This window comes from Adiantum capillus-veneris, chromosome 15 (assembly GCF_014529385.1).
Source record: "Adiantum capillus-veneris isolate H3 chromosome 15, ASM1452938v2, whole genome shotgun sequence".
NCBI classification, from domain to species: domain Eukaryota; kingdom Viridiplantae; phylum Streptophyta; class Polypodiopsida; order Polypodiales; family Pteridaceae; genus Adiantum; species Adiantum capillus-veneris.
This window is the reverse complement of record NC_140945.1, coordinates 79,596,590-79,613,756: the sequence shown is the minus strand read 5'-3', so window position 1 is coordinate 79,613,756 and position 17,167 is coordinate 79,596,590. Positions and strand designations below refer to the sequence as shown.

General features: G+C 41.2%; 2 pseudogenes; one reads left to right on the top strand and one right to left on the bottom strand.

The window, feature by feature from the left end:
• The first annotated feature begins 8,713 nt into the window (after window positions 1-8,713).
• Window positions 8,714-10,464, top strand: LOC147440956 (uncharacterized; annotated as a pseudogene).
• A 5,213-nt stretch (window positions 10,465-15,677) lies between these two features.
• LOC147440955 (uncharacterized) lies at window positions 15,678-16,193 on the bottom strand (annotated as a pseudogene).
• Window positions 16,194-17,167: the final 974 nt, after the last annotated feature.

The following is a 17,167-nucleotide window of genomic DNA, read 5'->3' as shown; positions in this document are numbered from 1 at the left end:
GCTTCTTGCCCCTTGAAGGCACTGTCTGCGGGTAGGATATCTCCCATCTCGTAGGATTGTATGCCTAGCTTGGTGGCTAACTCCATAGATATGAAATTGTGAGTAGAACCAGGGTCAAAGAGAATAAAAGCATCATGTTCTCTTACCGGCTTATTATTTCTTTTACCCCCCGTTTGGAAATTGATTCGCGAGGCCACCATAGTATGGTGTATTACCGCCGATATGGTACGTGGCCTTTGAGAGTTGACATACTCCGCCATTTCTTCGGTTAAGCCCGCACAAAATTGTTGCTTTTGCTCTCCAAAATCCAACTTTTTGAAGACAGTGGCTTTGAGTTGTAGGTCCCAAAACTTGTCTACATATTTGTGGATGGATTCATTGGGAGAGAGCTTTAAGCTTCGCCATTCGGTGAGTACTTTGTCTTTGGCATCGGTGGCCAAAAACTGCTTCATAATGGAAGTTCTTAAAGCCTTCCATGTTCGTGGAGCTTCACCGTTGGCTCGTAGTCTAGACCACCATTGTCTGGCGGACTTTTGAAAGTGCATAGCTACATGGCGTAGCTTAGAGGACTCCGTGAAGCCCTCATCTCCAAACGCCGCATCGAATTGCTGGATAAAGGCCAAAACTTTGTCTGTAGCACCGAAGGTGCCATCATAGGTAAGGAAAGAGATGCTCTTCCCTCCCTCTTTGAATTTCTTCAGCTTGGACGACCTCTTCCATGCGGCATAGGATTTCCTATGGCCTTTTTTTTTTGATGGTTCAAAAGTTGCACCATCACTTTCTTCAGAAGATGAAGAGGATAAAGAAGATGGAGAAGAGGGTGTCCTCTTTCTCGCCTTTTTCTTCTCTTGCTTTTTATCATCCCTCTTTGAATTATGGCGTGGAGAAGAGTGTGATGGTCTTCTCCGCTTTGGTGGTGATGGAGAGCGTTTAGCCCGCCGTCTTCGTGGAGCCATCTCCGCCGAGGTGGCGGGAGACTCGCTTCTTTCTCGTTCCTTCGGTGGAGGCTCTTGAGTTCTCCTTTGGGAAGGAGATGCATCATCAAGAAGTAAGTTCTTGAGCCCTTCATATGGATTCTCTTCTTCTTCCCGAATCGGAGAGAGACCTCTTTTGGTAGTCTCACAAGGAGGCTTCCTAGGTGTTCTCTCGTCATGGTGATGAGCTTGGAGAATCCCGTGAGCACGGAGCTGCCGTTGCACTTCACTTTGGAGAGATGGATTGCCCATGGCTTGTTGAAGCCTAGAAACAAGATAATTAACAAGCATTGAAGCATCATTAGTAGCTTGCTCATGAGCAAAATCAAAGTTATCAACATTAATTTCACTCTTTTTAATATTGTCAGCCATTCTAACAACTTTTAGGTGTAAAGTTTTTAGGTGTACTTTGGCACTTCAAGCCCTAGTTGCTACTCCTCTTTACCCCTTTAGAAAAAGCACTCAAGCTACTGTACCCGCGGCTCGAATACCATTAATTGCAAGGAATAGAAGAGAGGGTCTTTCGACACCAAAACAGCACCGGCTCCTGTCAAGCTTCTAATAGCTCAATAGTGGTTAAGCCGTAGGCAAGCCCCGTAGGACTCCACTATTAAGACCATAGCTCTCGACGGTGATGCCCCGTTAACTGCACAAAGGCAGGCGCACTGCAAGGCTGAAAAATCCCTATTCTACTTACTCACAGGCAATTAATAATACCAACCTCCTTTTGTCTTATAAGACTCTCTTTTTCTTTATTTGTGCACAAAAATGAAGTAGTATGCATGCTTAGATCAAGTTTGCGGAGACGACGTCTCCCGAACACCAAGTAGAGCTTGTCACTCTACTATGGAAGACTGATAGGACTAATGTGCAGACATGCTTGCGGTAGCCTTAGGCTCTCAAGCGCCGAATGGACTAGTCATCCATTATGGAATGATGTCGTAGGGTAACATAGGGATCCTCTACCCGCTAAGAAAAGGACTCATGCATATGCTTTATCTTCTCTACACCATAGTCGAGGACGACTATGATTTCAAGAGAGAGGTAATGTCATAATAATCAATATCTAATTCTCCTAAATGATTTTCTCATATTAAACTGATCATTTAATGTGGGGAAGTGCCAAGGGAGAAAAAGCTAGAATATTGGTTAAGTTAGCAGACCGGCCACAGTAGGGATCCAAAGGAGGGAAAATAGGGATCCAAAGGGGGGGCCATCTGCAAAAGAGCCATGTGAAACAATGGGCCAAAAAGACCCTAAGGTTCAGCCCATTAAGACTTCCAAAATGCTAAGGTTCCAAAATTCAAAGGTTGTGTCCAAAGGTCAACCCTAGGGAAAATTGGATGCTTAGTGTGTGCCCTAAAAGTCTTTCTACATCCCTACATGGGAGGGGGCGAGCCCCAAAGCTAGGGGATGAGAGAGAAAGCCACACACACACACACAGTCTCCCTTTACACAAAGGGAATGAGGGACACATGTCAGCTCCCTAGGCCAGATGCCCACAAGGTGTGCCCAGTTCCTATTGGAAGACCATTGAAGTGGACCAATGAGAATTAAGCTAGAGTAAATCTAGTTTAATTAATTTAAAAATATTTAATAAAAGAAACCAATGAGAATTAAGTCTCCTAGAAGACTATTGGGCAGTCTCCCAAGGGGTCCAATGAGCATTCAGGAGCCCCATGGCTTGCCTGATTCCTATTGGCCAGGAGGCAAAGGGGTCCAATGAGAGTTTAGTTTAATTATTTAATTACCTAAAGCTCTCACAAAAGGGGAAAGGGGGACACATGTCTAAAGGCTATCACTTATGCTGCTTAATTCCTATTGGCTTGACCTGGGGAGGTCCAATGAGGCAAAGGCCAGACTTATTTAGCAGCTAGGGCTCGCCCAAGAGAGAGGGGGGGCTGATTTTTGCTTGGCATTGACACACACACTCTCACACTTGACCATGTGTGAAGGGAAAATACTCTATCTCCTCCCAAGCTTTAATGGAGAGCTCATCACCTACTCCAAGCTTGTGAGATAGAAGCCTACATCAACACTCTCTTGGCATGTGGATGCAAATCCAACCAAGAGCCAAGCTTCAATGCATGCTCATCTTCTCTACCAAGCTAATTACTAAGCTAAGCTATGCTAATATGAGTGATTATGTGAGGAGATGTACTTCTTTCTCGTAAGATACTTCTTTTTCCTCTCAATCTACTCTCATACCCTGCTAGCTCTCACCATCTTCGAAGGTGTGTGAGGTCTTGGGTCTGAGAACGGGGATAATTCAAGTTGTGTTTGATTAAGTGTTTTGCTTGGTGTATGAAGCTTCCATCTTCATTGCACTAGCTAGTCTTGAAGGAACACAAAGAATTGTATTGTACAATGTCTCTCTTGATGGGAGAAACCATAATACAAAGCCTTTTGGAGGGGGGACCGGCTCCATGCAAATCCGGTCCTCAACTGTTGTCAATAGCTTAATTGCTCTCTCTTTTGAAAGTATTGTCGATGCTATCTAACTAGGTGTTATGCTTTTTGTTGCTCTCTCCACCCAAGCACTCTTGTAATTCTCATTAGGAATCTATTCTAATGAAATGCCCACTATGTTCATGCTAATTTCCGCTACACATAAGATTTTAGGCCATTAAATGTTACATCGTCAGAGGCCCAATGCCAGAAAAAGATTGAATTATCATGTGAACTCCCTAAGAGAAATAAGAAAAGCACAAAAGTCTACTTGTCTACTAATTCCAAAGCTCTCTTTCATGAGGGTTGTGAAAGAGATATCTGATAGACTTGTAAGCATGATGAATATCAAAACTTTTGTCTCGGTAAGGTGGCAGTCTCAAGCTGTGATGTGCCTTCAGGAAGCTGCTGAGGATTTTCTCATAGACTTTATGAACGATAGCTACATTGCAGCTTCATTTTATCATAGGGTCACACTTATGAGCAAAGATTTTGTGCTTGTGTCAAGGCTAAGGTACAAGTTTGATAAGGCTCTTGAGCTCATTCCTAGTGAGGATCTTAGAGCCTTCCAAATTTTAAACATCCCTCCTTCCAGGCAGCAAAAAGATTCTGGGGTTGTCATTGAGGATGTCACACATGAGTACGAGACAAGAAAGTCCCAGGATATTAAAGCAAGAAAGGAAGTTGAGAGGGAGCAAGACATGATATCCGAGGATGCTATCCTTAAAGAGCAAGCTGAAATTTTAAGAGCATCCAACTCTCTTCTTTATGAAAAATTCACTGGCCAAATGGTGGTGGATGTCTCCTTGTTTGGAGATACTGAGGCATATTTGGACATATTCCCTCAAGACACAAGTATGCTTGTAAATCCCAACATTGAGCTTGGTGACACTATGCTCTATATCTCTCTCAGGTGTGCTGCTTTGCTAATTATTATTATGTGCATGTGCATGGTAGACAGGCACAAGGGGCTCATTGTGGCTTGTGTTTCCTTTTCCAGGTGTCTTATGAGGAATCTTCCAGAGGCTCTAGCTATGCAAATTGCCATACTTGACCCTCTAGTGACACAGTGCCTTTTCAACAAGCAAGGAACCCTTTCAAGTTTTTTTGATGATTTTAACATGCTGACCTGCAATTACATATTATACCCCTATGTTGAAGGGTAATTCTTAACTCCTTACATGTTATTTTTAACATTTTGTGGTATTCTTAGCTAATTTGTTTTTTATTTTGTAGAGGACATTGCAGTCTTATTATCTTCAATCTTTTGGAGAAAGATATTATATTTATGAATTCATTGTCAAGTATCCATGGGAAAAGTAAACTGTAAGTATGAAGCATAATCTATGCTTGATGATGGCCCATTGTTTTCTATTAGTAGCTTTTTGATTCAATGTCTTCTTGCAGTGCTGCCAAACTTATTGTTGGTCACCTGAGTACCACAAACAAGGATTACAATATAGAATCTTTCAAGTACTACAATCAAAAAGTGCCTTTATAGACAGACTCAACATCTTGTGGATGGAGGGTGCTTGCAAATGCATGGAGATATCTTGAGTCAAGGTGCCGGATGACTACACTCACTGTAAGTGTGGTTCATTTATTTATTTTGATGTTTTATGTATGTATGTCATGTCCTTTAGTTCCTTTTTCTATTTTTTTCAGTTGCATGACTATCCAGATTCTTGGGTCACGTGGGTGAGAGAGAAGGTTGTTTCTATGGTTTTGGAAAGATCAATAAATCCAAATGATCCAGATTCTCCTTTGCCACCAAAGAAAGGTAGAGCCACCAAAGAAAGGTAGAGCCACCAAAGGTTTGGATGTAAAGAAAATGGATCAAAAGAAGAAAAGTCCTGCAAAGATCCATACAAAGAAAAAGGATCACAAGAAGAGTCCTACCAAGGTGAAGAGTCCTGCCAAGGGGAAGAGTCCCAAGAAGAAGATCCCTGCCAAGGGGAAGAGTCCTACCAAAAAGAAGATCCCTGCCAAGGGGAAGAGTCCCACTAAGAAGACTGCCAAGGGAAAGAGTCCCACTAAGATCCCTGCAAAAAAAAGAGCAGATACAAAGGGCCATCCATTCCACTCACCATTGAAATTCAAGGTTCAAAAGTGTCGTTCACTTAAGAACAATAAGGGGGAGGCACCTAGCTCACCTTTCAAGCTACCATTTATGTTGTCAAAGAAAGCTGCCAAATTACCCAAGACAGCCAGTCCTAAGGAGCCCAAAGCACCAACCCCTGCCAAGTCACCACCACCACCCACTCCTAAACTTTCACCCCCTTCTGAACACAAAAGGAAAAGGGTCTCTGAGGATGCAGAATCCTCTCAAGAAAAAAGAAAAGTGGAATTTCATGATTGAATAGTCCACAAAAGCTATGTACACTTTTGTTCATTTTGTCCATATGAACATATATATATACCCTTTGGTGATTCATAATTTTGTACTTAAAATACTTAATGCAACTGTCGATTCTTAAATGTGTATCATGATGTCATGTAAGTTTAAAACAACATAAGTAGAGAAAAGATAAATATATTTGCAAAATGATTACAATATTGAACTTGTTTTTTCAAGTCCTTGCAAGTGGCTCAAATACAACTCTTTTTGGGGGAAGGCATGTGATGCAAGAGGTTGAATTCTCCATCCTTGTGCTCACCACAATTTCATCCACTTTGAATCTATACTCGGGAGATGTTTCATCAAGAAACTCAAGAGATTCTCTAACATCATTTAGTCTCCAATTTGTTGTTACTATCAGGTTTCTATACTCGGTGTGTGGATGTACTGTGACCTTTAGTTCAAACTCTGGACAATTTTCCTCAAAGTCGAGAGGAACCTAGCTACCTAATTTGCTTCTCCATCTTGTATAGTCGTAGCCCAGAACTAATGATTGACGACATAGTTGATATGAGATAGACATAGAATTTGGGCTTACTCTACAACTAATATTGTCACCAATATGGAAAGTTTCTTTGGTGCTTCATCCATCTCCAAGAACATTATCAAGTTCAGTCGTAGAAAGTCTTCTATTAAGCCACATCATCTTTGTCCTCTTCAAATCCATTGTTTTGAAACATGCCACAAAGACATGTATAGGCAAGAACCATTGAACTTTAATCCTTCTTGATATCCTGCCCAGAGACATAGCTTTAAGGATGTCTTCTTTGATCTTGGATTTGAAGTTTGATATAGTACATGCATCAGGAGCTTCCCAATCAAGTGAACTTATGGTGGGAACGGGTAACTGATGTAGTTCTCCATATGCACCTTCTCGTGATGGAACTTTGTATTCTGCAAAATAGACAAACAAATCCATTGTTTTGTAAAAGGAAGGTTGCTTATCAGCATACATAGCATCTGCAATCCCTTTATGCATTGCTTTGAACGTCCCACTTGGACTCTCCACAGGCTGCCATTCCACAACTGTTGAAGGAAATATATCTGGAATGGAATCAAAAAATGAGAAAAACAATGGGATAATGAAAAAAATTCACTGTATCAAATAGTTTTTTTTTGTACTTGCAATAAGAATGCAGTGTGGGATGTTCTTCCCAGTCTAACACCATATCCTTGGCCATGTACACATGTTGAACCTTAGCTAGCCAGCCATTGTTGGTCACTTTGAAAGCAAGAACACGACCTTTCCAATGGTTTTTTACTTTATCGCGTTTAGTTCTCTTCACTTTGTGTACACCTTTGCATGAAGGAAGCATTGTTACCCAGTCATTCACACGAAAAGATATGGACTTCCAAAGACCATCCTCTCTAACATTATGAAAGTCACAAGAAGTTATGTTATGTGAAGGGCGACGTGCAAAAGACGCCATGGAAACTTAGAGATTAGAGAAGAAAGAAAGTATAGACGGAAACTAGAGAAACTAAAACCTCTCACAAACTAGAGAGCGAGAAAGGTATATGTTTGAAAAAAGTAGGTGATTTGTCATTAATGCTCTTGTTTTGAGAGTCTTCTGACATAGATTTCGTATCTTTTGACAACGCTTTTGTGAAATATAAAATGGAATAAAAGACGAGACTTCATTGCTTTGAGCCGCAAATTTAATGAGCTCTCTCGCCGAAAGCACCTAAATATAGCAGTTTCAGCCTTGCGATCAAGACATTCAGCGGTTCTCCGTCAAAATAGGACCACCAAAACCCACAATAGAGGAGACAAGAGTGCCATACTTTTGTATACGTGTCAAATAACTATTGGACTATTCCTTAATCCTTAGATTAACAAACAACCCTTTTTGAGTCGTTTTTGGCCCTAATGTGACTATTCTTCTATACATGCATGTCCCAATGATTGCATTTTATATAGAGGTGAGTACAAGGACAATATGTTGTGTCCAAAATGTCAAACGTCTCATTATAAACAGAAGAAAGGTAAGGTCCCTAGAAAGGTGTTGAGACATTTTCCCCTCGCTCCACGTATAAAACATATGTTTCAAAGTCCCAAACTAGCTAACCTTATGATATGGGGAGCAGAGCACAAGAGCAAAGATGGAGTAATGCGAATTCCAATGGATAGTCCTACATTTGAGCATATTGAAACGCTATGGCTAGATTATGCAAAAGAACCAGGCAATTTAAAGATGGGTGTAGCATTGGATGGTGTGAATCCATTTTCTATGAAATCAAGTAAATGGTCTACATGGCCGGTGGTAGTTATCAATTATAACCCACCCCCATATCTCAGCATCAAGAAAGAATATTTAGTGCTCTCACTCTTGATTCTCAGAAAACGACAAGTTAAAGACTTGAATGTTTATTTAGCTCCTCTTATCGATGATCTTCAAGAATTGTGGAGAGGGATTGATGTAGTTGATATGTCTAGAAGCATTGATCAGAGAAAGTTTACTTTTCGTGGAATTTTAGCATGGACTATCCACGATTTTCCAGGATATTGATTTTGCTCAGGTAAATGCGCTTTTATATATAAATTATCTCGTATGCTAGGATTTTTAATGCGCTAATCACCTTCATTATGTTTTTCATGCAGGGATATGTACGAAGGGCTATAAAGCTTTTCCTGTTTGTGGTGATTGGTTAAAATCAATTTATAGCAAAAATCTCAACAAAAATATATATCTTCGACATAGACGATTTTTACCTGAAGATCATCATCTACGAAATAGAAAGCAATCCATACATTTTAATGGTTTGGTAGAAGAATGAAGATGTCCAATACCAATGACACCAAAGGATTGGTATCTAAAGTGGACTATTACGAAATAGAAAGCAATCCATACATTTTAATGGTTTGGTAGAAGAATGAAGATGTCCAATACCAATGACACCAAAGGATTGGTATCTAAAGTGGACTATTGGACCCGCTATTGATCTGGAGTCTGAGATCATAAGCGACGACGATGATAATGGTGTGAAGGCACGAGGCAAAGGAAAACGTTCCTTAGCTCAAAGTCCTTCGATATGGTACACTTTGGAATATTGGAAGGATTTGAAGATATGTCATCTTCTTGATCCGATGCACATATTCAAGAATGTTGGTCATTCATTATGGCAACACCTCGTTGGCTTAAAAGACACAGCGGCAGCAAGAAATGACTTAAAAGATCAAAACTCAAAGCCCAATCTATGGCCACTTTATGATGAAACTCAAAATGAGACAACTTATGAGCCTGCTCCATGGGTACTTACGGTAGAAGAGTTGCAGGCAGTTAACATGAAGATTCAGTCACTTCGTACACCTACGGAATATGGAGCATCTTGTAGAAACATGTTCACTTTAGATAACAAGAGCTTGTCTGGTTTAAAAACACATGATTGGCACAGCTTTGTGAAGGTAAATCTACAACGATCTTTGTAAATAGTTAGTTTCTTGTATATTTTCTTGATTGGATGAATCATGTATGCAGCATGTTCTACCCCTTATTATTGATGGGTGCACTACCCAAGGAGTTCGAGATGTAATTTATCGTCTTGGATCTCTTGCAAGGTATATATTTATGGCTCTTTAATTTTCAATGAGAATTTTTAGTTGATAACTTAGTTGAATCATTCTCTAATGTATTCTTGATAACTTACTGATAGATGGATTACATCTAAAGAGATCGACAAACAAATAATTCCACAAAAGAAGCGTGAATGTATAGAGCTTCTTTGTTTGATGGAGAAGGAACTTCCAACATCCTTTTTTGATATTCAAGTCCATCTTCTGGTCCATCTAGTGGACGAGATAGAGCTCCCCGGTGTTGTTTCTACTCGATGGATGTTTTGGGCCGAAAGATTTATGGGCATACTCAAAGGTTATGTACGTCAAAAAGCAAGACCTGAGGGTTCAATGGCAGAGGGATGGATGCTTGAAGAATGCATGTATTACGTTTCAGAATATCTTGAACAAACGCACTCTGAAGCTCCGCGTGCATGGACAAATGAGTCTTCTTCTATCATGTCAGACGAGGTACTGTCTGGTAAGGGAGTCTCTTTTTGACTTAGAATCCAAGATAATTTGGATATTTCTACTTTCATTGTCTATAATAGCAAATGCATGCAACAATTTATTGATGAGTATAAAGAGGAGCTTGCAAACCAACGAGTTGGAAGACGTAAAAAGAGAAGATCTAGATGTCAAACCATGTAAATAACAAGCACAATGTATCTTCTTTCACGGATTGGTTATACACCCATATGCAACGTGCGGTTAGTGATCATGAGTCAATCTCAAGGGAACAACGAGAGTATATGATCGGGTGTGAAAGAAAGGTAACTTCTCGGGTTTCAGAAATTGAACTAAATAAGCTTCAATCTTCTCTTTTTTCTTATATAATTTATTTATTGTTCTAGGCTCGAATGTATACCAACATGTGGGCTTATGGGCAACATCTTCGGATAAAAGACATTGACGACTTATGTCTAACTCAGGATTCTTGCGTTGTAGCCTCTTTCAAGAAATTATCACGTGCCAGTTCAAGAGAGACAAATCTTGTAGACTGTGAACTTGGTTATGTGGGAACCATTGTCGGTATGTATGAAGTATCATATCGTATCTTCAAGCAGGTAAAATGAAATCTCTCTTCATGAATCAATAACATGTAGTTTCTTCAAGCTATGCATAAGTCTAAAGTTTTGATTCGTGCATTTTGATAGGTGATTTTGAAGGTGGATTGGTTTCGTGCCGAGTATAAAGGCAATAATGCCACAATGAGACGAGAACCATCCAGATTTTGGTCCGTCAACTCCTCAAAGTTAATGCGTGCAACAAAAGAGCCTTACATTCTACCACCTCATGTTGAACAAGCATTCTTTGTCAAGAATACAGATGCTCATCCATGGTGGAAAGTTGTGCATGTTCTCCCCAGGGGTCGACACTTTTTTGATAGCGTTGATCTTGAGGAAGAAAATCAAGAAGAAATTGTTCCTTCCCCGAATCTAGACACATCAACTTCAGAGAATTGTAGAATTTTCCTTGCAGATCATGATGACATTGTACATGATGAGAACGACAATGATTCCTGCTCTGACACTATAGACACTGAAGAGGAAGACATGATGGATGTCGAGTGGACAATCGAAATGAATGTAAACACATATTTAACGGCGGAGGAGTTTGAGGAAGTCCACAAGGATAATGAAGACGAGATTCTATTGACGATTAATCTTAGAGATGAGGATGAGGACTACTAGTCTTATTAGACGTCAACTCATGACTCAACTTATGTTGGGTAAGATTTTATCTCAAAGCAATTTATTGTATGTCAAGATTTTTATTCTTTTGCAAATCATACTAATAAGGGTGGGTGGTGCGAGTCTCTTGGTGATAGCCTCATATGGCTAGTGTCGGGGTTCGATTCCCCTCAGACTTGTTTTTCTTTCTTTGGTTGTATATAGGGTGGCAAGGGTACCTTCATAGTGAACCACCAAACAACATACTAGAAGATTGACTCCCAAGCTCACAGAAATGCAAACACAGTGATGCACAATACATTCAGAATTTTCTCAATGACTATTGTTTTTGGACTATTTTGCAGCCGTATGGATGCTGGAACATTGGGAACAGTGCCCAATTGTCAGAGTACACTTTTGGGAATGATTAGGGCTGGAAACAGGTGAAAAACCAGAAATCTAGAGAGCTGTAATTGCTCTTTTGGAGTTGGAATTAGAGGGTTTTTGTCAAAGAAAGTGAGTTCTTGGTTGGAAACATGTTTGGGACCAGTTTACAGTTGTTATGCTGCCAAAATTTGGTCAATACAGGTCAATAGGGTGGTGCACGACTCTCTGTCATAACCTTCTATCGAAGAAGTCGACAAACGCAAAGCTTTCCACGAAACATCAAAAAATGAATCAGGATGTTCGCCACCACGAACAAGAGCGTCATGGGCTCAACAAAATCCTCATATGTATTGTAATGATCTCGCATCTCATCCAACTCGGCCGCTATATGTGGACGCCTAGACAAGGTATCTGCTACCACGTTCTTCTTGCCCGCAACATGCACAAGCTGAAAATGAAAAATTGACAAGAAGTTGGCCCATGACAAATGCTTCTCACAAAGCTTGGCCTAAGTGAGAAAATAGCGCAATGACTGATGATCAGTCTGCATAGTAAAATCCGCTCCAAGAAGATCGTGCTTCCATGACTCTAGAGCATGAATAATGCCAAGAAATTCCTTCTTGTAAATCTACATATGCTGCTCTAGCCCTCTCAATACCCTGCTCTTATAGGCAATAACATGTCCATCTTGCATCATGAAAAGGTGCTGCTATCCCTGCGAAGAAACGAATAGTCATAGTAGATGTATATGCAAGCCCCATCTCATTCATCTTTACTCCCATCTTCTCATCTAGCTCTGGTGTAATAAAACTGGCCCTTATCCCCAGATCGAAGAAAACAAGCAATTGATGATCCCAGACCTGACCCCATGCTTTGCATCTCTGAACTCGCATCCGCATCCCTTAATCCCAGAATATCAGGTACTAAACCTGTAGATGGATGGGATCTACTCGAAGACGATCTCTCATTCTGGTTCTGGTTCATCAAGATCAGCCATAGTCTAGGCTGTCTTGGTATACATAGAGAAAGTTTGTCGACCAATGTTAGCTGATGTATAGTGCGAACCCGGAGCTTGATACAATGATTCCCGAGGATCTTTGGCAATCCTATAACAAATCACTCAACTTGCTCCTTAAGAGTACCATTCTGAAACAAAGTCATTGGCAATTGTGCCTTCCAAAACTTTGATATGTACTATTCCATAGTCGAGCAACCAAGATATGAAAGTGTATTCCAAGTTGCTATCACATCCACTTCAAAAGCCTTAGTCATAAAGATAGCTGCAAATGTTCTCTTGAAATCCACCCAAGTCCTCGGTTGAATGCGGTTGTTCATAGGGCCATTCCACCATGACTGCGTATCGTCCTTCAGAAAAGTAGCGACTTTGCGAAGTTTGGAAGCCTCTGCAAAATTCTCACCATTAAAGGCGTTGTCGAACTAGTGGATAAATGCTAAGGCCTTTACCTCATCCATCCCACCATGGAAAGTATTAAAATTGACTGACTGGCCACCTTCCTTGTAATCGTTTGCTGGTCCCACAGGAGTAAGGTCATCGGGGATTGGAGCATCAAAAGTCCTCATCCCTCTAATGTATCCACCATGCTCTTCAACTGCTCCCAAAGTGCCCTCATGTGATGGTATTCCTCCCACAAAACTAGGTAGAGTTCTAAAATCATATGCGTATCTACCAAGTCAGCCTCCTCCGTTCACTTGGAGTCTATGCTTTAATGGCTTCCAAGAGACAACGTTCAAAAGCACACTCCTCAAGCATTTTACGTGCTTTCTTCAGTGCACCACATTTGGCATATATGTCAAAGACACAGATAACGGCTTTGATCAATCTTTTAACTTAATATCTCCACCTGGACGTACGACAGCAAACTAGTCTATGTCCTTGGAGCCTTTCCTTGTGGGCTAGAATCTGCTCAAGGTGTAATACTTTGTCGAGCTCATCAACCTCGGGTTATGGACTGTCCTCGGGTTGATTCCCGCAATTCTCCCATGAACTGTCGAAGAAGACTCACATGGAAAGCGTTATGAATCTTCCACGAGGCACACTCGCCTTCTCAAATCGAAGCAAAACCCAATCACCTTCTCTAAAGTGCAATCTGCATCTATGCTTCTCTTGAGCTTTTTGACTGGCTCATAAGATTGATCATGTGCAATCTTGTGATTTTTGATGCTTTGTTGTTGAGGCAAGAGACTCCCTATACAGGAATAGGTGAAGTTAATTACCTCGCCAAACAAGTACAAAAATCAGCATTGTTTGGCTGCTGCTTTTGAGCTATTTGGGGGCTGTTTTATGCTCGGAATCATGCCAGAATCAAGGGGCACATGGCCCAAGGTACAGAGAACAGTACATGGACACTAGAGAGGTGAAAACATGTCAAAAAAATCCATAATCAGAAAATAAAGCGGCTTGAAATTACCCTTTTTGGATTGCTTTGCAGTCGTATGGATGCCTGGAACATTGGAAACAATGCCCAATTGTCAGAGTACACTTTTGGGAAGCGTTGGGACTGGAAACAAGTGAAAAACCAATTCCAGAGAGATGTAATTGCTCTTCTTGAGTTGGAATTAGAGGGTTTTGTCGAAGCAAGCGATTTCTTGGTTGGGAACTTGTTTGGGACCAGTTTAGAGTTGTTATGCTGCCAAAATTTGGTCAATACAGGTCAATAGGGTGGTGCATGACTCTCTGTCATAACCTTCTGTCAAAGAAGTCGATAAACGCAAAGCTTTCCACAAAACATCAGAAAAGGAATCAGGATGTTCGCCGAACAAGAGAGTCATAGGGCTCAACAAAATCCGCATCTGTATTGTAATGATCTTGCATCTCATCCAACTTGGTCGCTACATGTGGACGCCTAGACAAGGTATTTTCTACCACGTTCTCCTTGCCCGCAACATGCACAAGCTGAAAATGAAACATAGACAAGAAGTTGGCCCATGACAAATGCTTCTCACAAAGCTTGGCCTGAGTGAGAAAATATCTCAATGACTGATGATCAGTCTGCTTAGTAAAATCCGCTCCAAGAAGATAGTGCTTCGATGACTCTAGAGCATGAATAACGGCAAGCAACTCCTTTGCGTAAATCTGTATAAGCTACTCTGGCCCTTTGAATACCCTGCTCTCATAGGCAATAACATGTCCATCTTGCATAAGCACTGCACCAATACTACTGCCACATGCATCACACTGCCCCTGAAAAGACTTTCTCGAGTCCGGCAAAATAAGTACTAGCTCTGCAGTAAGCTTCTCTTTCAGAAGCTTTAATGCTTGTTGTTGTCTCTGGCAAGCCCTGCAAATCGTCGATGTAGAGCGAATTGATGTAAGCCCATCCACCAAGGAATGCCTAGCCGCGCGCTATAACATCGCATAGCTAAGGTGGCCAAACCTAGCATGCCAAAGTGTAGATGAAACCGCGCCCAGTGAGAGTATAGCCTTGAGCTTGAACAACCAGCCATCACGCTCCCCTCTAGCAAGAATTGGACCTGTAGCACCATCTGTAATAATCACCTTACAATCCCCAAAAGTGACCAAAGCTCCCAAGGTGTCCAAGGAGGAAACCGAGAGAAGGTTGAAGGCTAAGTCGGGGACGAAAATCTCATCAACCGCACTATACTTGGGGTCTACTGAAGAGCGGAAGATAGGAATCCTCCCTGTCCCAACCACAGTGGAATCGAGTGAGAATCACCCAAGGTAATGTACTGATCTGATGAAGAGGTAAGAGAACTGAACCACTCCCACATGGGAGTCATGTGAGTGGTCCCACCGCTATCCACAATCCAAGCACCGGACTCTGAAGAGGTCAAGGCAAGGTCCTGTGAGGCAATCAAAGAGACTCCAACACTCACCTTCACCTCTGGCACAAAACTCGGCTCGGCTCTCAATCTGCATGAGCTGGGAAAGAGCCTCCTCCCAAGTGGGTTGCATGGTACACCTTGACTGAATGAGACTCTGGTAGAAAGAGTCAAACCTATCTGGAAGTTTGAATAGGAGTTGTTGTGCCATCCAAATAGAGGTCATCTCGCCTCAGACCGCAACTAAATCATCCCATAGCTCTCGCATCGTGCGGGTCAACCCTGCGAGAGAGTTGAATTGGCTATACTACAACCGGTAGAGCTCCTTCTCCAATTGCATAATACGGCCAATAGACTTGTCTACGAAGAGATCTGAGAGTCTCTTCCAAAGACCGTGGGCATGTGACTCCGTTCTGACTTCCTGAAGGATAGAATCAGAAAGGTTAAGCAAAAGGAAAGTAAACACCTTGCGGTCTATCTTTTGCCACTCGTCTGCCGTTCCATGTGTATAGTCCTCCTCCACTGGGTGAGGCATGACCGCATGTGCCGCATCCTCGAGCCAATCCCAAAATTCGTTGTACATACATATAGTACGCAACTTTGTCTTCCATATGGACCAGTTAGCATTGTCCAACTTGGCACTCTCCAGGAACATGGAGAAGCTGTAGGGTATAATTTGCAACTCCGATTAGTGTCCTCCTCAGAGGGCAAGGTACGCCACGTACGAGAGATGCAAGACTCCAAGATCGAATAGGCACAGAAACGCAACCGCAAGTGGACTCCTCCTCAAAACAGCCCAAGATGCCTCCAAAAGAATTCCGAGAAGTGTATAAGACTCCAAAATGTTGATGTCATCCAAAAAAACCCAGTAAATCCGCTGCTGTCCGCCAAAAAACAGCAAGTAAAGAGCGCTGAAAAACACAAAAAACAATGATTTTTAGCGACTTACGCGCACCCATAAACGTCCAAGACGTGTAGTGCGGATGGGGAGAAGCCAATCCGTGCGAGGTAGGTTGAGTTTGGGACCTCTCAGTTTGAAATATTTAAACTAGATCTCTCTCTCTCTCTGTCTCTCTCAGTGTCTCTCTCATAATAGAGCCACTACATTGCCTTGGATTCAGAACAACCTACACTCAGAGAGCTCATGGAGTCCAGAGACCAGAGACAACTTTGATGTTTTCTTCTGGAGATGCAGAGACATAGAGATCTGATGCTACAGTCACATAGTGGAGATAGAGAGTCCCAGCTTACAGATTTTTTTCATCGAGCGACTCCAACACCCCCTATTGCTACTGATAGCCTTTTTTTGGCTTTCCATAATTGCCATAGTAAGCTACCTCACCCTACCAAAATCATCCAAACACTGTGACTATCCCTACCATTTCACTGTATATAGGTGTGTGTGTGAGTTAGGGGACTTTTCCCATATCTTCTTAAAAACCCTTAATTAGCTAGTCACTAGGCTAGTTGAGCCAAAGAAATAAAAAATTATGAAAAATATAAGTATATTATGGCTCATTTGTGTGTAAATATTTCATTGTATATAGGGCCTAAATAAAAGGATTTTTCATAATTATTTTGGTATTTATTTAAATATTTCTACCTATGGTGTGTTATTTATGCTATGTACATTGACTCAACATTACCATATTTTTTTTTACCATTTTGCGTACTCCTTATTCCATATAAAAATAATTTCATGCAAGATTCTCTTATTTTTTGTGTAACTCCATCCCAACAAAAATCCAGAAAAACTAGTTTTATTTATGTGTATATTTTTTCACTATTGTGATTTTTTCCTTCCTACATCTAATCTCTTTTACTCTCATAAATTAGAACACCAAAAATATTCATCTTTTTATGGTTTATAATGAGAGAGATCTATTTTGACGCCTTTATATTTTTTCCACCTATATTATTTATATTTGACATG